Below are 19,409 nucleotides of genomic sequence, written 5' to 3' on the forward strand. Positions count from 1 at the left end.
AAGAAAGAAAGAAAGAAAGAAAGAAAGAAGAAAAAAAAAGAAGAGAAAAAAGAAAAATATTAATCTAAAAAGAAACTTCCTTTTTCTACTAGTTTACATATCTTATAATATCTCTAGGGAAATGCAATTCATGACAAATAGAATTACTCATCTGAATAATTAATAATTTTCATGACATTTATACTACTCCCACCAAAAGTTAAAATTATACCTCATCTTACCCTGTAAGTAATATCTGTAATTCAGACTACTCATTGGAAATCCATCACACTTCCTACAGTCCCAAAAATAAAAGAACATACAACTACCTTTGAAATAAAGTTAAATGGCTTAATGACAACCTAATCTCAAGTTAAATCATTTAATAAAAAAACAATTTTACTGCTCAAAAGAAATGAACACGTAGCATCAAGAGAAAAACTTCTTTGAAAAAGAAAATTGAGGCCTATCAGAAGATCAAATTCTAGGGAAACTTTCAATAATTTTTCATTACAGTTGAGAAGTAGTAGAGAGGGAGTAAATACCACCCCTTTCACATCCATGCACTGGGCACTTCTCATTCACACCTCAATTAACGGCACTAGAACTCCCTGAGGATAATACTTCCACCCCCAATTTGCAGAAGAAAAGTGAGGCTGAGAAATTATTTAACGGTCCCCAAGTCACACAGCTACTAAACAATCAGACAAACGCTGGACAGAGTTCCCAGCACAAAGTAAGACTTCATGTCAGTCCCTTCTTTTTCTACTCATCCACTCAACTGGTATTTTTGCTTGATCGGTAGTTAACAGCATAATCTGAGATATCCCTCCCATCCCCCCCACCCCCGCCTTCATGGGATATTTGAGGTCGAAACTATTCTCATAACATTAATAATACTAAAATGTAATGGGCAGACTAATGGCTCTCCACGAAATCACATTCTAACCCTAGAACCTGAGACTATGTTACCTGAAATGGCAAGGGAGAATTAAGACTGTCCAAGGATTAAGGATGTTAACAGCTGATTTTAAGATAAAGAGAGTATCACTGATGATCCAGCTGTGCCCAGCATAATCACAAGGGTCCTTTTCACGAGTGTGAAAAGGAGGCAGAAGATTAGGGTCAGAGTGATGAGATGTGACAAAGCCTCAGAAAGCCATTGCTGGCTTCGTATATGGAAGGAACTAGGAAGACAGAACAAAGCTTCCTGGAGGGCAAAGCAGCATTTCTCCATCAGAACCTTTTTCTCCATCAGAACCTTCCAGAAGCAATGCAGCCCTGCCCACATCTTTTTTGTTTGTTTGTTTTTTTGTGTTTATTCTTCATTTAACTTTTCAAAACACTACTATAGAGGAATATTAAAACAAAAACAAAAGCAAGTAGTGAGCATATTATGATTACAGTCCCTCACACTCATTCACTACTGCCTATAAAATGCCAGCAGTGTTATTTTACTGCCCCCATTAAGAGGTTTGACACTGAGCACCTTGAGAATGATGCTCATCATCCTCATATGGTTTTCCATTGTAATGGGGTGATCTGTCCTGATTTGGACCAGTTCTACCTGGTCCATTTCATCGGTCTCTTCTACTTTCTTCCTTTCAGGTAGAAGTTTTTCCAGCAAAGACAGTTTATCAGGAGACAGGAAGCCATTCTCAAGGAAGTTTACCTTAAATTCAATGATTAGGCGACCCTCTTCATAGGGTCTATGATAAATTGGCATGCCTTCATTTAACACACACTTGAGATCTCCATGTTTGACAATCTGACCTGGATGAGAGGTGATGACTATGGTTCGGTTGCCAAGAGTGGAAATTGGCTTTTGGAAGCCACACAATGCTTCAACCAGCTGTATGTCCATGCACATGAAAAGGTCATCTCATCGAGTAAAAACAGCATGATCTTTCTGATCTAGTACAATGATAATATCTCCTGGCTCCAGTCCTGGTTCTTGGTCTCCTCCACGATGGAATGTTATCTTCTAGCCATCTTTCATGCCTTTGTTAATATGAACTTCTAGAATCTTTCTCTTGAACTATCTTCCTTCCATTGCAACTTTTACATCTGTCTTTAGGACTGATCCACTCTCCATGGCCTTGGCACTCCATGCACACAGACTGAATTTCCTGAACCATTCCAGGTCCTATCTGATGAATTCTTATTTGCATTCCTGTACCTCGGCAATTGAGACAGCACTCTACTGCTCCTTTCTTACCACCTCAGCCTTCACATTTGTCACAAATCAGTCTTTTGCAGGGCCAGTTTTCTTGTTGCACCATTATATAAACCTTCTAAGGTTACCAACAGCTGATGTACAACATTTTTACCTCGTCTTTCTGTACCCTTCCTCCTCCTCCAAAAGACATATCAAAGACATCCATTAGGGAGCCAAAACCACCACCTGCTCCACCTTCTTTAATTGCCTGCTCTCCTCTTTGTTATTTAATTCCCTTTTCTTCGCATCAGAGAGAACTTCATAAGCTTGAGAAATCTGTTTAAACTCGCCTTCATCTGGATTCTTATCAGGGTGGTACTTCAAGGCCAGTTTCCTATAAGCCTTCTTCAATTCTTCCTGGGTAGCATTGGGTTTGACCCCCAAAACATCATAGTAAGTTGTTTCATTCACCATTTTGTACAACTGGTGAGCGAGCCCTGCCCACATCTTGAGCTTAACCCAGAGAGACCTACTGCCAAGTGCTGGCCTCCAGAATTATAAAGACAACATGTTTGTGTTGTTGTATGTCACTAAATTGACAAACTGTGGTGATCTGTAACAGGGGTAATAAGAATTTAATCCCAGCAGACACACAGTAAATCGCTGAAGGTTCCAGGCTCATGTCCAGAGACCACCCAAGTCCACCACGTACACAGGTTAGGCTGTAACCAGGACTGATTGAAGTTGGGAGGTGGACTGCAGCATCTCTCTGTCGCTATTGTTCTCTCTCTTTCTCTCATAGAAAATTAAACTTAAAAAAATAATAATTTAATACAGAGAGGACATGACTTTTTCACTCATGTTCTCTTGCCTATACGATGTCTGAGACTGCACTAAACTGAATGCAGAATCAAAGAATCCAACTGTCTTCTATTAATCCAGATATCATAGAAATCTGTATAAATGTGAAATCATGACATTCTTCTAACCTCTTTTATGCTATAATAGTCATTGTGTATAAAAAGTATGCCACTATGTTAATAGATAAAAGACTTATTACTATTATTTTAAATTAATCAAATACATACCTTAATATCTGTTTTAATTTATAAATTAAATTATAAATTTATTTATAACCTATATAAACAAAAGCTGGATCTCTAAAAATTTTAAGTGTATAAAAGAATCCTGAGGGCAAAATGTTTGAAAACTGCTATCTTAACTATGTGTGCTTTGTTCACTACTTCAGTTGAACTGACCAACACACAAATGGTACAGAAAAAATACAAGTTAAAGTAAACGGGTACCCCATAGGTATATTCTGATATTCTAATATTAAATATGTTTCTCAAGTAGATATTCCTGCTCTTAACAGAACAAAAGAGGTCTAAGCCACAGTGGTGATGCAGTAGGGTACCACTCTGCAATGATGGAAGCTACATGGAAGACGTGGGTTTGGTTCCTAGGTTGACCTTAACCTACATTCATGGTCATGACACTGGATGCCTTGAAGGCTGGAGGTAGGAACATGGCACAAAATCCAGTTAAAGGTGCTTTTCTTTCTGTCTCTCTCTCTCTCAAGGAAGGAAAGGAAGGAAAGAAGGGAAGGGGGAAAAAAACTTTTTTAAAAAGAGTACCAGATCCTCCCATAATGCAGTGATTAAGCCCAGTACATTGGGAGCCAGATGCCATGTGGCTAACCACACTTCAAATTCCAGCCCCAGCAGTTTCAAAAACATACCAGGCATATTCCATTTTTTTTTCTTTTTTTCTGTTTTTTAGAGGTTTTTGCTATAGGGCACGTGTGCTTGCCAGAAAGACAGAGAGAGAAAGAGAGAGAGAAAGCAAGAAATCACCCCCCGGGGGGATGGCCACGCCGCAATCCCTTCTCCTCCATTCTCCTCTTGGGATCTTGGGCATGCACGCACACGTACCCGGCATGAGTTTAAGCCACCAGGTCCGGGATTCAAACAGCAGTCAGCTATATGGGAGTTCGGTGGCATAGCCATTACACTAACTGCTGATCCCCATTTTTAAAACATACCCCAAATCCTGATGAGATGGAAAAATAGGGGGAAAAGGATTGTGATAATCACATCACATTGGCTCTACCCCCCAACCACACCCCCAGCAAGTACACAACACTTAAGAAAGAAAAGTTTTCAGGATCAGCGGTTGGTGTAATGGCTATGTCGCTGGATTCCCATGTAGTCAACCACAGTTTGAGTCCCGGACCCAGTGGCTTAAACTCATGCCAGGTACATGTGCATGCGTGCCCAAGATCCTGAGAGGAGAATAGAGGAGAAGGGATTGTGGCATAGCCATCCCCCCTGTGGGGGATGATTTCTCACTTTCTGTCTCTCTTTATCTTTCTGGCAAGTGCACACGCCCTATAGCAAAAACCTCTCCAAAAAAAAAAGGGAAAGAAAAGTTCAAAGAACAAAAGAAATATTTCAATATACTTCAAGAGTTACATTTAAATACTGTGAGGGTATGCAGCTTAGATACAGAAGGCAGCTATCAGTATGCCTCACTACTCACTGGAGCCAGATGACACATGCCTTAGATTCCATGGGCTCTGTGGAAATACCCACACGGGATATGGGAAACATCCTGACTGTGGCTAGGTCCTGCGATGCCTGTTCTATATGTTTATGTCTTACATATCATCCACTTTGATGCATACTTAGCCTTCCTCGGAGTTGCAGAGGAACAGCATAGGATCACACATGATAGGAACAAGGTTAAAAAACGTCTACAAACACCTACACTAAAATTCTTATCTCTAACTGTAGGACTTTAACTGCATCCTCATAAGCTTGCAAAACAGTTCACTGTGCCTGGTAAAATACATAAATAAAGAAGCTCAGTATGACTAAGCAGCACAGCTTGTCTGTGTTTATCTTCATCTTCTGCTTCTTTGTCTTCTTTTTTTTTCTCTAACTCTTTCCTTCACAGCATCAAGCCCCGAGGGCAGACGTTGACAGTATTACCATCCAGAGAGATGTTACTTTTAAGCTTGTCAGCAGACACCAATAGAATATAAATTAAAAGTGTATTCAGGTGCATGTATTAGTATCTTATAAATTCAACTAGCATGAAACAGTTCTTCAAAACCCTACTAAACTAAAGAAGATGAGTTATCAAAGTTAAAAACCAATCCAATGGAGCTAGCAGGTGGCATAATGGTTAAGGCACTGGACACCCACATGGCTGACGGTAGTTTGAGTCTCAGACCCTACTTGAAAATTAGGGCTTGAAAATTATGCCAGGTGCATGTGCATATGTGCCTAAAACCCCAGGAGGAGAATGGAAGAGAACAGATTGGGGCATGGTCATCCCTCCTAGGGAGCGATTTCTCACTTATTCTCTCACTGTCTCTGTCTCTCTCTTTTTGGTGAGCGCACGCACCCTATGGTAAAAACCTCTAAAAGAACCAACCCATTAAAAGTACAAAAATTTCCCATAAAACCCAGCCTGAGCAATCAATTAGCATTTTTCTCTCTGCACTATCTTTCCCCTTAAAAATAAATAAATAAATGGTAATTTGCTTAATTTTATTTACTTACTCATTTTTCTTGGAGAGAGATTTTTACTATAGGGCTGTGCGCTTGTCGGAGAGACAGAAAGAGAAGAGAGACAGAATGTGAGAAATCATCCCCCAGGGGAGATGGCCATACCACAATCCCTTCTCCTCCAGTATCCTCTTGGGATTTTGGGCACACACCCACACGTGCCCAGGGTGAGTTTTAAGCCGCCAGGTTTGGAACTCGAACTGCAGTCAACTATGTGTGAGTCCCCTAACATAACCATTACGCAAACTGTTGGTCCCTATTATTATTATTTTAATTTGCTATAGGGCACAGAGAGAAAAAGAAAGTGAGAAAACAAGTCACCAGGTCTAGGTGTCAAACCTCAGCCTGGAGTCCAGCGCCCCAACTGCCATGCCACCTGCCAGCACCATCTCTGCACTGTCTTAACTACAGTATTTAACTTAAAAAATAGTAAAAAGCTATCATTTCTCCTAAGCACTTGTTAGTGTACGAGAGGCACATAAAGACATTCTAAGGGAAATGGTGTCCTCCTTCAACTGACTCAAATCATGTTTTATTCAAGAGAGATTTTTGCCATAGAGCATGTGCACTCGCTGGAAAGACAGAGAGAATGAGGGAATTCATCCTCCTGGGGGGATGGCCATGCCTCAATCCCTTCTCCTCCATTCTTTCAAGATCTTGGGCATGCACACACTCATGCCCGGAATGAGTTTGAAGCCACTGGGTCCGAGACTCGAACCATGGTCAACTTTGTGGAAGTCCAGCAATATAACCATTATGCCATCTGCTGGTCCCTCAAAGCATTTTTTTAACACTGGGAAATTATAAAGAAATGTTATGGATTTTAATACGTTTTTAAAGTTTTTGTTTCTTCCACTCCCAACAGGATCTTGATGCCACCCCCAGTCTCAGTCATCCCTGATCAGGGGCACACGTGTCCAGTGCACTCAGGGAAGTCTCCAGGTGCAAACCTGCAACCTTCCCACATGGGTCAGCCCTACAGAGCACCATGTTTCATCACTGTGCCACAATCCGGTTCCCTAAACTAGTTTTTAAGATCTTTCTTTTCCTATTTTCCATTGTAAACTACATCTTGTCAAGATAAAAATGAAAAATATTCAGGATTCAGCTGACCACAAACTTAACCCAATCACCCCCACACTGAGCTCCTCGGAAGAACTAACAGAAGAACTACGTTGGCCACCAAGTACAAACAGCCAGCTGCTCCCCTCCAGTTTGAACCAGTCAGACCACACGTGGCTTCCTATGGTCAGCACCAAATGGATCAGTTTCAAGGAGATATTAACAAACCAGAATGAATGCACAGGTGAGTTTCCAAAATAGTGACGGCACAGGGGAGTCACGTGATGCTTCCTGCTCACAGTCCTCACACAGAAAGCAGCTATCTTAGAGAAGGGGAATCGGAATCATTCCCTGTGACTCAGCCATCCAAAATAAAATTCGCAGCATGGTGATCGTAGGATGAGCTCAAGGAGGTGCCAGATGGCCACTAACAAGGGCTATCAGAAAACAATTCCTTCTCCCAGCAAAGGACTGGACTCTACTACAACCCACAGGGCCCCTCCACTTGCCCGAACCTATTTTAGGCACTTCTTTCCTACCTGAAAATGCAAAAATCATTACTTAGCATGTTTCTCCTTTAAACCTTTCTGCTACTTTTTCCTATGGTCACATGATCATCCACATCATATAGCTAAACTAAAGATAATTTTTCTTTTTTGAGAGATTTTTGCCATAGAGCATGTGCACTCACCAGAGAGAGAGAGAGAGACAGAAACCAAGAATTCACTCCCTGGGAGGATGGCCACGCCGCAATTCCTTCTCTTCCATTCTCCTCTGGGGATCTTGGGCATGCACAGTGAAACACTTACCCACAGTGAGTTTTAAGCCATCAGGTCCGGGACTCAAACCACAGTACGCCACATGGGATTCCAGCGCCTTAAGCACTACACCTGATGGCCTCACAACAGACAACTTTTTTTTTTTTTGACAGGTTTTTGCTATAGGGTGTGTGCACTCTAGCAGAAAGAGACAGAAAGACAAAAAGTAAGAAATCACCCCCCAGGGGGGATGGCCACACCACAATCCCTTCTCCTCCATTCTCCTCTCGGGATCTTGGGCACGCATGCACATGCGCCCGGCCTGAGTTTAAGCCACCAAGTCCGGGACTCGAACTGCAGTCAGCTACATGGAAGTCCAGTGACATATCCATTACACCAGCTGCTGGTTCCACAAAAGACAACTTTTAAAGAATGTATAATCCTATTTTTAATACATAAAGAAAAGAATAAAGAGAAAAGAACACCCACATCCCTACCATCCAGCTGGAAGATGGAAGCCCTTCAGTCCTCCCCTCTTTTCCCCTCTCAGTGCAGACAGGACCACCACCCTGGTGGTGATCCCTGTTACTCTCTGCACCTCTTCAGACTTTGCCACATACGTGTGTAAATCTACAAGTACTCTAGAGTATTTACTGTGTGTTTTAAACCCTTTTATAATTGGTATATGTCAGCAACTTGCATTTTTTTTTTTTATTCTTGTGAGAGCTCTCCATGTTGGTAACTCCACGTAGTTTGAGAGTCAATATGTGTTCTATAAAGGGCCAACCAATGAGTATTTTGGGCTTCAACAGCCACCGTCTCTGCTGCAACTGCTCAACTCTGATGGCAAAGCACAAACAAAGCTCCCCCTACAGAAAACAGGAATGAATGGGTATAGCATGTTCCAGTGAACCTGAACCCACATGCCCAGCTGCGGTGGCACAGGCGGTGCGTGCTGCTGTGTGATGCTGGAGCCATGTGAAAGGCTTGCAGTTCCGAGCTGCACTGACTTGAAGACAACAGGCATACCTTTAGGAACCTGTGGTTCTGGACAGCTGGCTGGGCAGTGGGTGGAAGGATTGAGGCACTGCAAGACCTAGTCAGGGGTACCCCCCATCTCTCTTTCTCAGAATTAAAGTTAAATATAAATATATACACAAAACAGACATCTGTCCAGAATTGGCCCATGGACTGTAGTTTGCAACCCTTCCTATTCTTAATATTGGTAATATTTCCTTTAAATACCATTTTGTTATTTGCTTGTATTAATAACTTGCTCGTTTTCTTTGGTTAGTACTTACCCACGAGATCTTTTCTCATGCTATAAATTTCAACCTTTCTACATCCTTGTTTTGGGGTGTATCTCTTACAAACAACCTCCCAGCTGGACTTTATTTTCTCCATCTACTCCGACGACCTGTCTTATAATTTGAATACATAGTGATGATGGTAGAATCTGGACCCAGATATTCTTGCTTCACAGACTACTTTTTTTTTTTTTTTTTTTTTTTTTTTTTTTAGGTTTTTGACATAGTGTGTGTATGCTCTAGAGAAAGACAGAGGGGGAAGGGGAAAATCACCCCTGGGGAGGGATGGCCACACCACAATCCCATCTCCTTCATTCTCCTCTCGGGATTTTGGCCACTCATGTACACATGTCCGGCTTGATTTTCAAGCCACCAGGTCCAGGAATCAAAGCACAGTCAGCCATGTGGGATCCATCACCTTAACCACCATGCTACCTGCTGGCCCCATGGACTGTACTCTTAACCTTAGGCCCTCAGGTCTTCCCTTTGTGTCTGTTATACAGTACTTCTTATTAATCCCACTGGAATTTGTTGTGCTTCCGAAAATCTGAGGTTTCGGTCTTTAATTAGTTCCAGCAAATTCTCAACAATTATTGTTGTGACTATTGTCTCTGCCTCATTTCCCTGTCTCTGCTGCTAGAACTCCAAAATAAACTTAAAGATATGCATTTTGTATATACTTCTGCTGGATGTGAATCAGACATCACATTCTCTCATTCAGTCAACTGTTTTCATAATCAGCTCTTTGTTACATTCTGGGCAATTCTCTTAGATTCATATTCCAGCTCATTAATTCTTTCTATACTTTTTGTCTAATCTGGTACCAAAACTCTTCCACTAACTTTTTTTAACTTTAAGGATTAAATTTTCACTTCTAAAATTTCTTTTAAAATCTTTCTGGTTCTAATTTGAAATTTGTCTTATCATTCTACTAGTTTCATAATGTATGCTCACATTTTTTTTGTTGTTTTTCCAGAGGGTGCATTCTATAAGTAATTATAGTAATTTTACTTATATGTCAATTTAAAAAAAAATATTTATAGTATGAGCACTCATGGAGAGACAAAGGGAAAGGAAGAGAAAGAAAGCACGCCCCAAGACACATGGTCACACAACAATCCCTTCTCCCTCTCACTCCCTGCTGAGATTTGGGGCACACATTTCCAGCATGTTTCTCAAGCCACCAGGTCTGGGACTCAAACTATGCAGTTAGCCATGTGGGATCTGGCTCCCATAACCACTAGGCCACAGGCTGGCCCTGTGCTTACATTTTCAAGTTCATCTCTTTATTTCTTCAAATGTTTTAAACATTATCAGATGCATTATATATATGCGTTACCTAGTAATTCAGTAACTGAAGTCCAACTAAGGATACGAGTGGACTTAAAAGACAGGTAGGGAAACATGGAGTTAAAGTATAAGTTTAAGAGCCAGATGCTATGTGAGCCAATCCCATACGGGAAGGTTGCTGGATCAAGTTCAGGGTCCTCCCTGAATAGGTTGGGCACACGGCTGCTGGGACTGGCTAAAGCTGGGGGTAAAGTGTGGTATCAAGACCCTGTTGGAGGTGTTGGCTTTCTCTCACTTTCTCTCTTTTTCCCTCTCTCTCTCTCTGACTTATGGAAGAAATAAGTAAAAAAAACAAAAAAATTAATGTTTATAGTATGAGGTTATTTTGGTGCACAGAAATTTTGAAATCCATGCATCGTTTCTTCATGGTATCCATTTTCAACAAACTTTTTGAAGACCCTGTGTCCCTCCCCTGCTGTTTACTAGTAACTCTTGTTCCCAGTCAAGGTGGATTTCTTGTATATTTTAACATTCTGAATTCATAGCTGCTTTATCTAATCCTGAAAGGCTTTGGTTGAAGGCTTATTCCTCCAAAGAGTGTTTACATTTGCTTCTACCAGAAGTCCCAGGTCACTATCACTCATTTTTAGTTAATTTTGCAGCTCTGGATCACCAGACCACACAAGCAGAATAAATTCAAACCCAAAGCCATATGAGGACCAGCCTACGGGACTTCCACACATCCCACACACGTGGAAAAAATGATCTAGAAGAGGCCAAAGGAGAAGACAAGTGTCCCCGTTGTCGCCCTTCATGAGGAAGCACACCATGGCCACCAGATTGACAGGAGCGTCTCAGACAATGCGCATGTGTGTGCCGCGGCCTCATCTCCCTTCCCAGCAGGCACAGTCAAGGCCCAGCAAATGCTCCCAGGATGAACGTGTCTTTAAATCTCCCTTATCATCTCACTAGCTTCATTATCCACTACTGCTCACCGTTCTGGTTTCGGCTCCCACTCTGTTATTAGTCCTTAGGACGTCTCATCAGTTTCTCAGAGTTTGGTTATGCATTTAAAAGAAGGCCCTTTATACTTTTTTCAGTCTGTGACTATTCTGTACAAAAAGATTTATAAGGCTATCCGGTGTGCCAAACTGCTAGAAGCCAAAGTCCAAAAAAAGAACTTTTGAGACATAGAGGGAATCTGTTTCTACATGTTTTGTTCTAGTTCCATAAAGGACTGGTTTCCAAATATGGCTTATAAAAATACAGATTCCTGGGGCCAGCTGGTGGCGTGGTGGTTAAGGCACTGGATCCCCTGTGACTGACCCTAGAGTTGTACGGGACCCAGTGGCTTGAACAAACATGTGAGGCGCATGTGCATGCATGCCTGAATTCCTAAGGGGAGAGAGAAAGAGAAGGGATTGTGGTGTGGCCATCGCCCCTAGGGGGTGATTTCTCACTTTCCCTCTCTGTCTGTCCCTGTGCCTCTCTCCAGCCAGCACAAACACCGTATGGCAAAATAAAAATACAGATTCCTGGGCCCTACCTTTATACCATGAATCAGAATTTTCAGGGCTAGGGCCTCAGAATATCCTTTTTTTCCCATTGTCAAAGGGTGCATATACTTGTCAGAGAGAGATAGAGAGACAGGTTGGCCCAACTCAGACCTTAATTCCACTTTCCCAAAAACTTTTAGAAGTCCCATCATCTTTCTGGTTGTACGATTAAGCATCTTTCAGTATTACATACATTCATGGTAGACATATTATTAGAACTTCTCAAGCACAGTCTTTAGAACCTCAAACTAGAATTATTAAACTCAAAAAAAGGTTTCACAAATTTATTTGAGAACCACTACATCTATATCCCCCCCCTTTTGAAGATTCATGCATCTTTTTCTTTATTTATTTATTTTTTTTTTAGGAGAGAGTTTTGCTATAGGGCAAGTGCACTCGCCAGAGAGAGACAGAAAGCAAGAAATCCCCCCTGGCGGGGATGGACACGCCACAATCCCTTCTCCTCTGTTCTCCTCACAGGATTTTGAGCACACATGCACATGCACCCAGTGTGAATTTCAACTGTCAGGTCTGGGACTCAAACCATGGTCAGCCATGTAGGAGTCCAACAACATAACAATTACGCCATCTGTTGGTCCTAAGATTCATGAATTTTAAAGGCTCTGATTTACTAGCCGCAGGGCCGGGATTCTGACCTGGTTAGCCATGTGGGATCTGGCTCCCTACACCACTAGGTTATAAGACCAGCCCTTATCTTCTACATTTGTTTAATTACATCTCTCCAAAGACTTTGGAGGTCATTGTGAGAAATACTGGTCTAATTTTTAAATTATCTCAAGAGTCTCTCTTTAACCCACTGTAGTTCCTTGAGGAACCGATGCTTATTATTATTATTTATTATCATATATTCTAATAATGATTATCTTTGCATCTTATGTTTGTTTTATATAAGCTAAGCTTACATCATTGTGCTATATACAATCCTTAATAAACACATGATTTTTGAGTGATTATTAAATCCTCTCAAATCCAGATCTTTGAATAAATCCCTTAGTATCCTATAAAAGCTTCACAATAATGCCTTTTTTTTCTACATCTTAATATATACCCTCTAGACCAACCAAACAGACAAACTTAACTAAACAGACCAGGCTTTGATATTACTTCCAAAGAAAAATAAATACCACTAGACTATCCAGACTATCCTGGCACGGAGCTGCAGCCGCAGCTGCTGGGGGCAGGGGGACGCACGCCATGCCTAGGAGAAAAAGCCAGTACCTGATAAGCACACCCAGAGGCCGGAGATCCCATTCAAAGAAGATACATACAACCTACAGCACAACAGAAAATAGCAGACCACGTACAAATACATGCAGCCCTTTAAATTGTAATCACACAACAATTTCCTAGAATCCTGACTTCGGGACAAGGCTCCTGGGCTTCGGTACTGCTGAATAACTGTTAGGGGACACTATCCTAGGAACTGTAGGAAGATCAGTATCATCCCCAGCCTCCACCTGCCAGGAGCCAGCAGCGCCTCCCTTCTCTCTCCCCCAGCTGTAACAAAAAGGTCTTTGTGTGTATCCACTTAACATATACCGACTATCCACACTTTATGGTAGAGAGCGAAATATTGGGGGACCAGCAGTTAGCATAATGGCTATGTCGCTGGACTCCCATGTAGTTGATGGCAGTTCGCATCCCGGTGGCTTAAAACTCACGCCAGGCACGTGTGCATGCATGCCCAAGATCCCAAGAGGAGAATGGAGGAGAAGGGATTGTGGCGTGGCCATCCCCCCTAGGGGGTGAAATCTCACTTTCTGTCTCTCTGTCTCTCTCCATCTCTCTGGCAAGTGCCCGGCGCCTTATAGCAAAAAAAAAAAAAAAAAAAAAATTAAATTAAATTAGACCAAAGCACCCACATACCTAAAACTCCCAACCAATACAGGCAGTGCAGCACACATAAACATTATACCACCAAAAGTTTCAAGTTCAAAAAAAGGAAGAAATGGCCATGGAGAGCCAGTCTACAGAGTCTGTCAAGGTCATCAAAAATGGAGAAGTCACGGGACCAGCAGTTACCATAATGGCTATGTCGCTGGACTCCCATGTAGTCGACCGCGGTTCGCTTCCCGGACCCAGTGGCTTAAAACTCACGCCAGGCGCATGTGCGTGTGTGCCCAAGATCCCGAGAGGAGAATGGAGGAGAAGGGATTGTGGCATGGCCATCCCCCCTGGGGGGTGATTTCTCGCTTTCAGTCTCTCTGTCTCTCTCTGTCTGTCTGGTGAGCGCATGCGCTCTATGGCAAAAACCTCTCCAAAAAAAGAAAAAAAAAAAATAGAGAAGTCAGGCCAACTGGGGGCGTGGTGGTTAAAAGGGCTGGATCTATATGGCCAACTGCATGGTTCGAGTCCCGGACTCAGCATCTTAAATAGCACACCAGGAACATGTACATATGTGCCAAAAATCCCAAAAAGATACATGGAGGAGAAGGGACTGTGGTGTGATCTTCCATCTTCCTTCTTTCTCATTTTCCCCCTCTCTCTCTCTGACAAAGCACACATGGCCTCTGGCACCTAAAAACAAATAAAAAATTTTTGAAAACAGAGCAGTCTGGGAAACTTATGATGGAGGCTAAAGAGACAGGGCCAGTACAAAGACGTTGGGAAGAAACTAAGGGAATCTGAGTCAACTATGGCTAATGTGTCAATGCTGGCTCCTTAGCTGTGATGTAACATGAGAAGTTATTAACAGAGGAAATAACTGTAAGGTTTATAGAAACTGCAGTTTTTCTGTAAATCTAAAGCTGGTCAAAAATAAAGATTTTTTTTTTGTATACACTGGCCCCATAGGTCAGTACGCAGGCACTATAAAGAGGAAGCAGATTTCATACGGCTGGCCAGAGTTTGCGTCCTGGCCCCATACGCTTTTAGAAAGTCTTTCTCTCCCCCTCCCTTCCTCCGTTTCTCTCTCGCCCTCTCTCTGATGCACATGCATGACAAAAGTAAATTATCTTATTTTATTTTATTTTTCAAACCACCAGGTCTGGGATTCAAACGACACAGTCAGTCATGTGGGATCCACCTGCCTTAACCACCAAGCCATGGGGTGACCATAAACCTTTTTTCAATTATTTATTTAAGTTTATTAATTTTTTTTTTAATTTGGCCAGAGAGAGGAATATTGAGAAAGCCAGCTGCTGGGTCCAGGACCTGAATCGCAGTCAGCCATGTCAGGGTCCAGTGCTACATGCCACCTGCTGGCCCCATCATTTTTTTAAATTGAAGTAGAAAGGAAAAAAAAATGAGTGAGGAAAGGTAAAAGAAAAACTTAAAAGCCTCTCTTTCCAATATAGTCTTCAGTCTAAGAGACCTTTAAAGAGATAATATCTGAATAAACTGAATTAAGAAAAGAGATCACTAGGCCGGCCGATAGCACAGAGCTTAATACACTGGATCCCACAGGGCTGACTGTCCCAGTGATGCCAGGCATGCACATGCCCCAAATCCCAAGAGAAGAATAGAAAAGGGATCGCAGCATGGCCAACCCCAGTGTGGGAGGGTGATTTCTCATCTTTCCCTTTCTCTCTCTCTCTCTTCCCCCCACTCCCCACAAGCACACATACCCTACAGCAAAACCACAAGAAAAAGAGCTCCTATTGCCAGAAAGAAAATGAGAAAATAAAACCTGTCAATATCCCCAGGAAAAAAAATTATTTTGTGCTCTTGCAACTGAGAAGAAAAGGACAGATACGTTTTTATATGAATATGGGTTATCAGTATTTCCTCTGACCCCTTGAGACTCTAAGACACAGCCCAAGGATCAGCTTCAGCAAAGCGTTTCCTGCATCCCCAGTAATAATCAGCTCTGGGGCCTGGACCCTGGCCCCTCTTAGCTCCCGCAACCTGGGTTGTTTTTCATCTGTTTTCTATACTCCCCATCCATGCCCTGGTGGGCCCCTCCCTCTCAGAGACTCATCCACCTGTAAATCAACAGCCTTTATACCCACCACTGGGTGCTTAATAAATGCTCATGGAATGACCTCGAGCTGAACACACCTGCTCCTACAGATTGTAGCTAGAGGGGATGAGAATGACATCAAGTTCAAGTCCCAGGCCAGATGCTTCCTGTGGGTAAAACAGGGCTCTTTGCCATGGGGAAGAGTCCAGGTTCACACCCAGAGACCTTCCTGAGCATGCTGGGCACGTGTGCCCACAATCCGGGGCTAGCCGAGGGTGGATTATGGCATCAAGCCCCAGTTAAGGGTGTTGTCCCTCTGTCTCTTTCTCTTACAAACAAAATAAACTTTAAAGAAATGTTTTTAATTAAAGTCCCAAGTCTTCCAGGATGAGACAGAAACCAAGTGTGTACTTGCTAGGGGCGTGAAGAAGGGATGGAGGGGCCAGCAGATGATGTAATGGTTACATCACTGGACTCCCATGTAGTTAACCACGGTTCCAGTCCCAGACCTAACGACTTAAAACTCACACCGGGCACATGTGCGTGCATGCCCAAAACCCTGAGAGGAGACTGGAGAAGGGACTGAGGCATGGCCATACCTCCCGGGGGGGTGACTTCTCACTTTCTGTCTCTCTGTCTCTCTCTGTCCTTCCAGCGAGCACACGGGCCCTAGAGCAAAAATCTCTCCAAAAAGGGCGTGAAGAAGGGATGGAGGGGCCAGCAGATGATGTAATGGTTACATCACTGGACTCCCATGTAGTTAACCACGGTTCCAGTCCAGACCTAACGACTTAAAACTCACACCGGGCACATGTGCGTGCATGCCCAAAACCCTGAGAGGAGACTGGAGAAGGGACTGAGGCATGGCCATACCTCCCGGGGGGGTGACTTCTCACTTTCTGTCTCTCTGTCTCTCTCTGTCCTTCCAGCGAGCACACGGGCCCTAGAGCAAAAATCTCTCCAAAAAAAAGAAGGAGGAGGAAGAGTAGGAGGAGGGATGGGATGGGAACAGGAACAAACACTTATCAAGACCTGTAACCCCTGAAAAAATTTAGCCCTTATGTATTCCAGTGGCCTCATTTTACAAAGAGAAACTGAAGCTGAGAGAGATTCAGTGACTTGTTCAAGGGCATGCAGCTGGGCAGTGCTACAGCTAAATACTGTGTCTGAAATTGACAGTTATTTAATAACTAATAATAAAAGCCACTATCTACTCAGCAACTACAGTGCCAAGCGCATGCAAAGAATCCCCCACATTATGCCCATATTGGGACTAAGGAAAACAAAATCAGGGGGAAAAAAGTGTCTTGGCTGTCACACTCCAAAGTCCCCCTCAACTGTTAAAACACTGAAACCCAATCCCTGGCCCAAGGCGGATCTTTATCACCTGAGCTGTTAAACACACCAACTGTCTCTTGCACCAAGCACTGACAGACTGTTACTCCTCACCAAACCCTACGATGTCCGTTCTCCCAGCATGCCCATTTTACAGATGAAGAAACTGAAGTTTCAGGCTCTCTTCTCCAAGCAGCAAGAGGCAAACCTTGTCATAATATCAGAATGGCAAAGTTTTTTTCTGCCATTTCTTACAAAACTAAACATGCCATCACCACTCAACCCAGCAACTGCACTCTTGGGCATTTTGAGAAACAAAAATAAAAGTCCACACAAAAACCTGTACATGAATGTTTACAGCAGTTTATTTGTAAATCACCAAAACCTACAGCAACCCAGAGGGCTTCTGACAAATAACTGGGGTAAATGCTTCATCATGGTTAAACTGGGATGCACACATGCCATGGATGACTTCTCAGCAATAAGAAGAAAAACACTATTAACACAATACACACAACGACCTGGACGAAACTCCAAGGAATTATGCTCAGTGAAAGAAGCCTTGTGATAAACTGCTCCATGCCTTGTGGTGGTAGCTATACAAGTCAACATGTGATAAACCATACAGAACCACCCAGACACACACAGAAAACGAAGGACTCTGGGGACCAGCAGTTAGTGTAATGGCTATGTCACTGGACTCCCATGTAGTCGACCGCAGTTCAAGTCCTGGACCCAGTGGCCTAAACTCACGCCAGGCATGTGTGCGTGCATGCCCAAGATCCTGAGAGGAGAATGGAGAAGGGATTGCAGCATGGCCATCCCCCTGGTGGGCGATTTCTCGCTTTCTGTCTCTCAGTCTCTCTTTGCCTGTCTGGCGAGCGCACGCGCCCTATAGCTAAAAACCTCTCCAAAAAAAAATCAAAAAAGAGGGACTCTGATCAGTAGGCCATATTAATATATATTAGTTGTGACACCATTTTACTGTTTTTGCAAAATTCTAAATGAATTGTGACACTTCATTATAGTTTTACAAAATGTTACTACTTGGGGGGAACGGAGTAAAGTGTATTCTAGATTTCTAGATTAATTCTTAAAAATGCACTTAAGTATACAACTACATAGTGCAATGAAATTTCAACTTATAAAAAAAAAAAGCTTTGCCTGCCAAAAGATGGACTAGATGATTGCTATTTCTTTCACCTGTAAGACCTGCAATGCCCACGGCCTCCAAAGCCAGTCTTTCCATGGTGTCACACAACAGCTTCAAAAGCCAAAGCAGAATTAAACTTTTGGCAAAGACAAACTAAGAAAAGAAGGCACTATTTCACTGAATTTTACTCAAAGCTAGACACTTTGAGTTCCCTCTGAAAATTATTCTAATTGTGTTTTATTTCATTAAACTGACTTCTGGCCAAAAGATAAAATAGAAAAACATCCTCTCCCACCGATATTCTCTCCCTATATTTATGTGATATGCATACATATCTATGTATTAATCTTTTAATTTTAAATCTTCCCAGAAAGGTCAGTACCCTCGTGGATTACACTAGCCCTTTGCACCAGCTCCCAGATGGTCTGCTGTTACTGGAACAGGAGACAGTATTGTTAGGGGCTGGGACAGACCCTAGGCCAGAGCGTGACCTTGGCCACTTGAGCCTCACTGTTCCCATCTATAGAACGCGAATGTGGCACTCCTTCAAGCACGCAGGGGGACGATCTGTGTGCCTGGCACTAGTATGTACCGGTTACTTCCCTTTTCCGTCTTTCCCCGTTTCCCTTAGTAACAAAAGAACCAAGTTCATTTCAGGTTCACCTGGCCACAAAGCACTCACTCGCTCCCTTGGAATCCCCTCCTCATTGACGTCAGTAGGTAACCCAGAACGATCCCAGCCTGGACCCCTCCAATTTCAAACACAGCACAACCCACCCCTCCCTCCCTCTAAAGGAAAACAGATTCGCCTCCGGATACCGCCACCTGCCCGGTAGCCCTGCTCCAGGGCACCTGGGCGCCCGCCTGCCTCCAGCTGGTACTATTATTACTGCGGGTTCACAACAATATCTAACGGTGCGCGGGGTGACCGCCTCCTAAATGATGTCTCCGGAATCCTCCAGGCAGCCCAAAGCGCTTCCGTTGCCAATTTCTGGCTAAAATCCCCAGGAATATATAACCAGCTTCCCCAATGGGGGAAAAGCAAGAGTTGTGAAGTTTCCGGAGTCGTCCGGTAGAGCCGATGCTGTCCGTGACTGGGGGGTGAGGGGACCGAGGGTCACGACTGGAGGGCCCCGGAGGTCAGCAGCCAGGTCGCTGGGGTGGGAGGATGCCCGCTTCTCCGCTGACCGCGCGGGAGGCGACCTGCGCCCCCAGCTCGGCGGAGCAGCCCCAGTGCGTGGGGGGAGGGCCCGGCGCCGCACTCACCTTCGGTGCTTCTCTTGGCCTCCCGGTACCGTTCCCACAGGTAGTGCT

General features: G+C 43.3%; 1 protein-coding gene and 1 pseudogene across 1 annotated transcript in view; both read right to left on the bottom strand.

The window, feature by feature from the left end:
* The window catches only part of NT5DC3 (5'-nucleotidase domain containing 3), an 82,034-nt gene extending 62,631 nt beyond the window's left edge, over positions 1-19,403 (bottom strand). Inside the window, exon 1 of the mRNA XM_006141409.2 lies at positions 19,362-19,403. The gene's annotated coding sequence lies outside the window, so the exon portion shown is untranslated. The remainder of the gene's footprint in view (positions 1-19,361) is intronic.
* Positions 1,446-2,611, bottom strand: LOC106736049 (dnaJ homolog subfamily A member 1 pseudogene; annotated as a pseudogene).
* Positions 19,404-19,409: the final 6 nt, after the last annotated feature.

This window comes from Tupaia chinensis, unplaced genomic scaffold, assembly GCF_000334495.1.
Source record: "Tupaia chinensis unplaced genomic scaffold, TupChi_1.0 Scaffold000054_1, whole genome shotgun sequence".
Taxonomy (NCBI): Eukaryota; Metazoa; Chordata; class Mammalia; order Scandentia; family Tupaiidae; genus Tupaia; species Tupaia belangeri.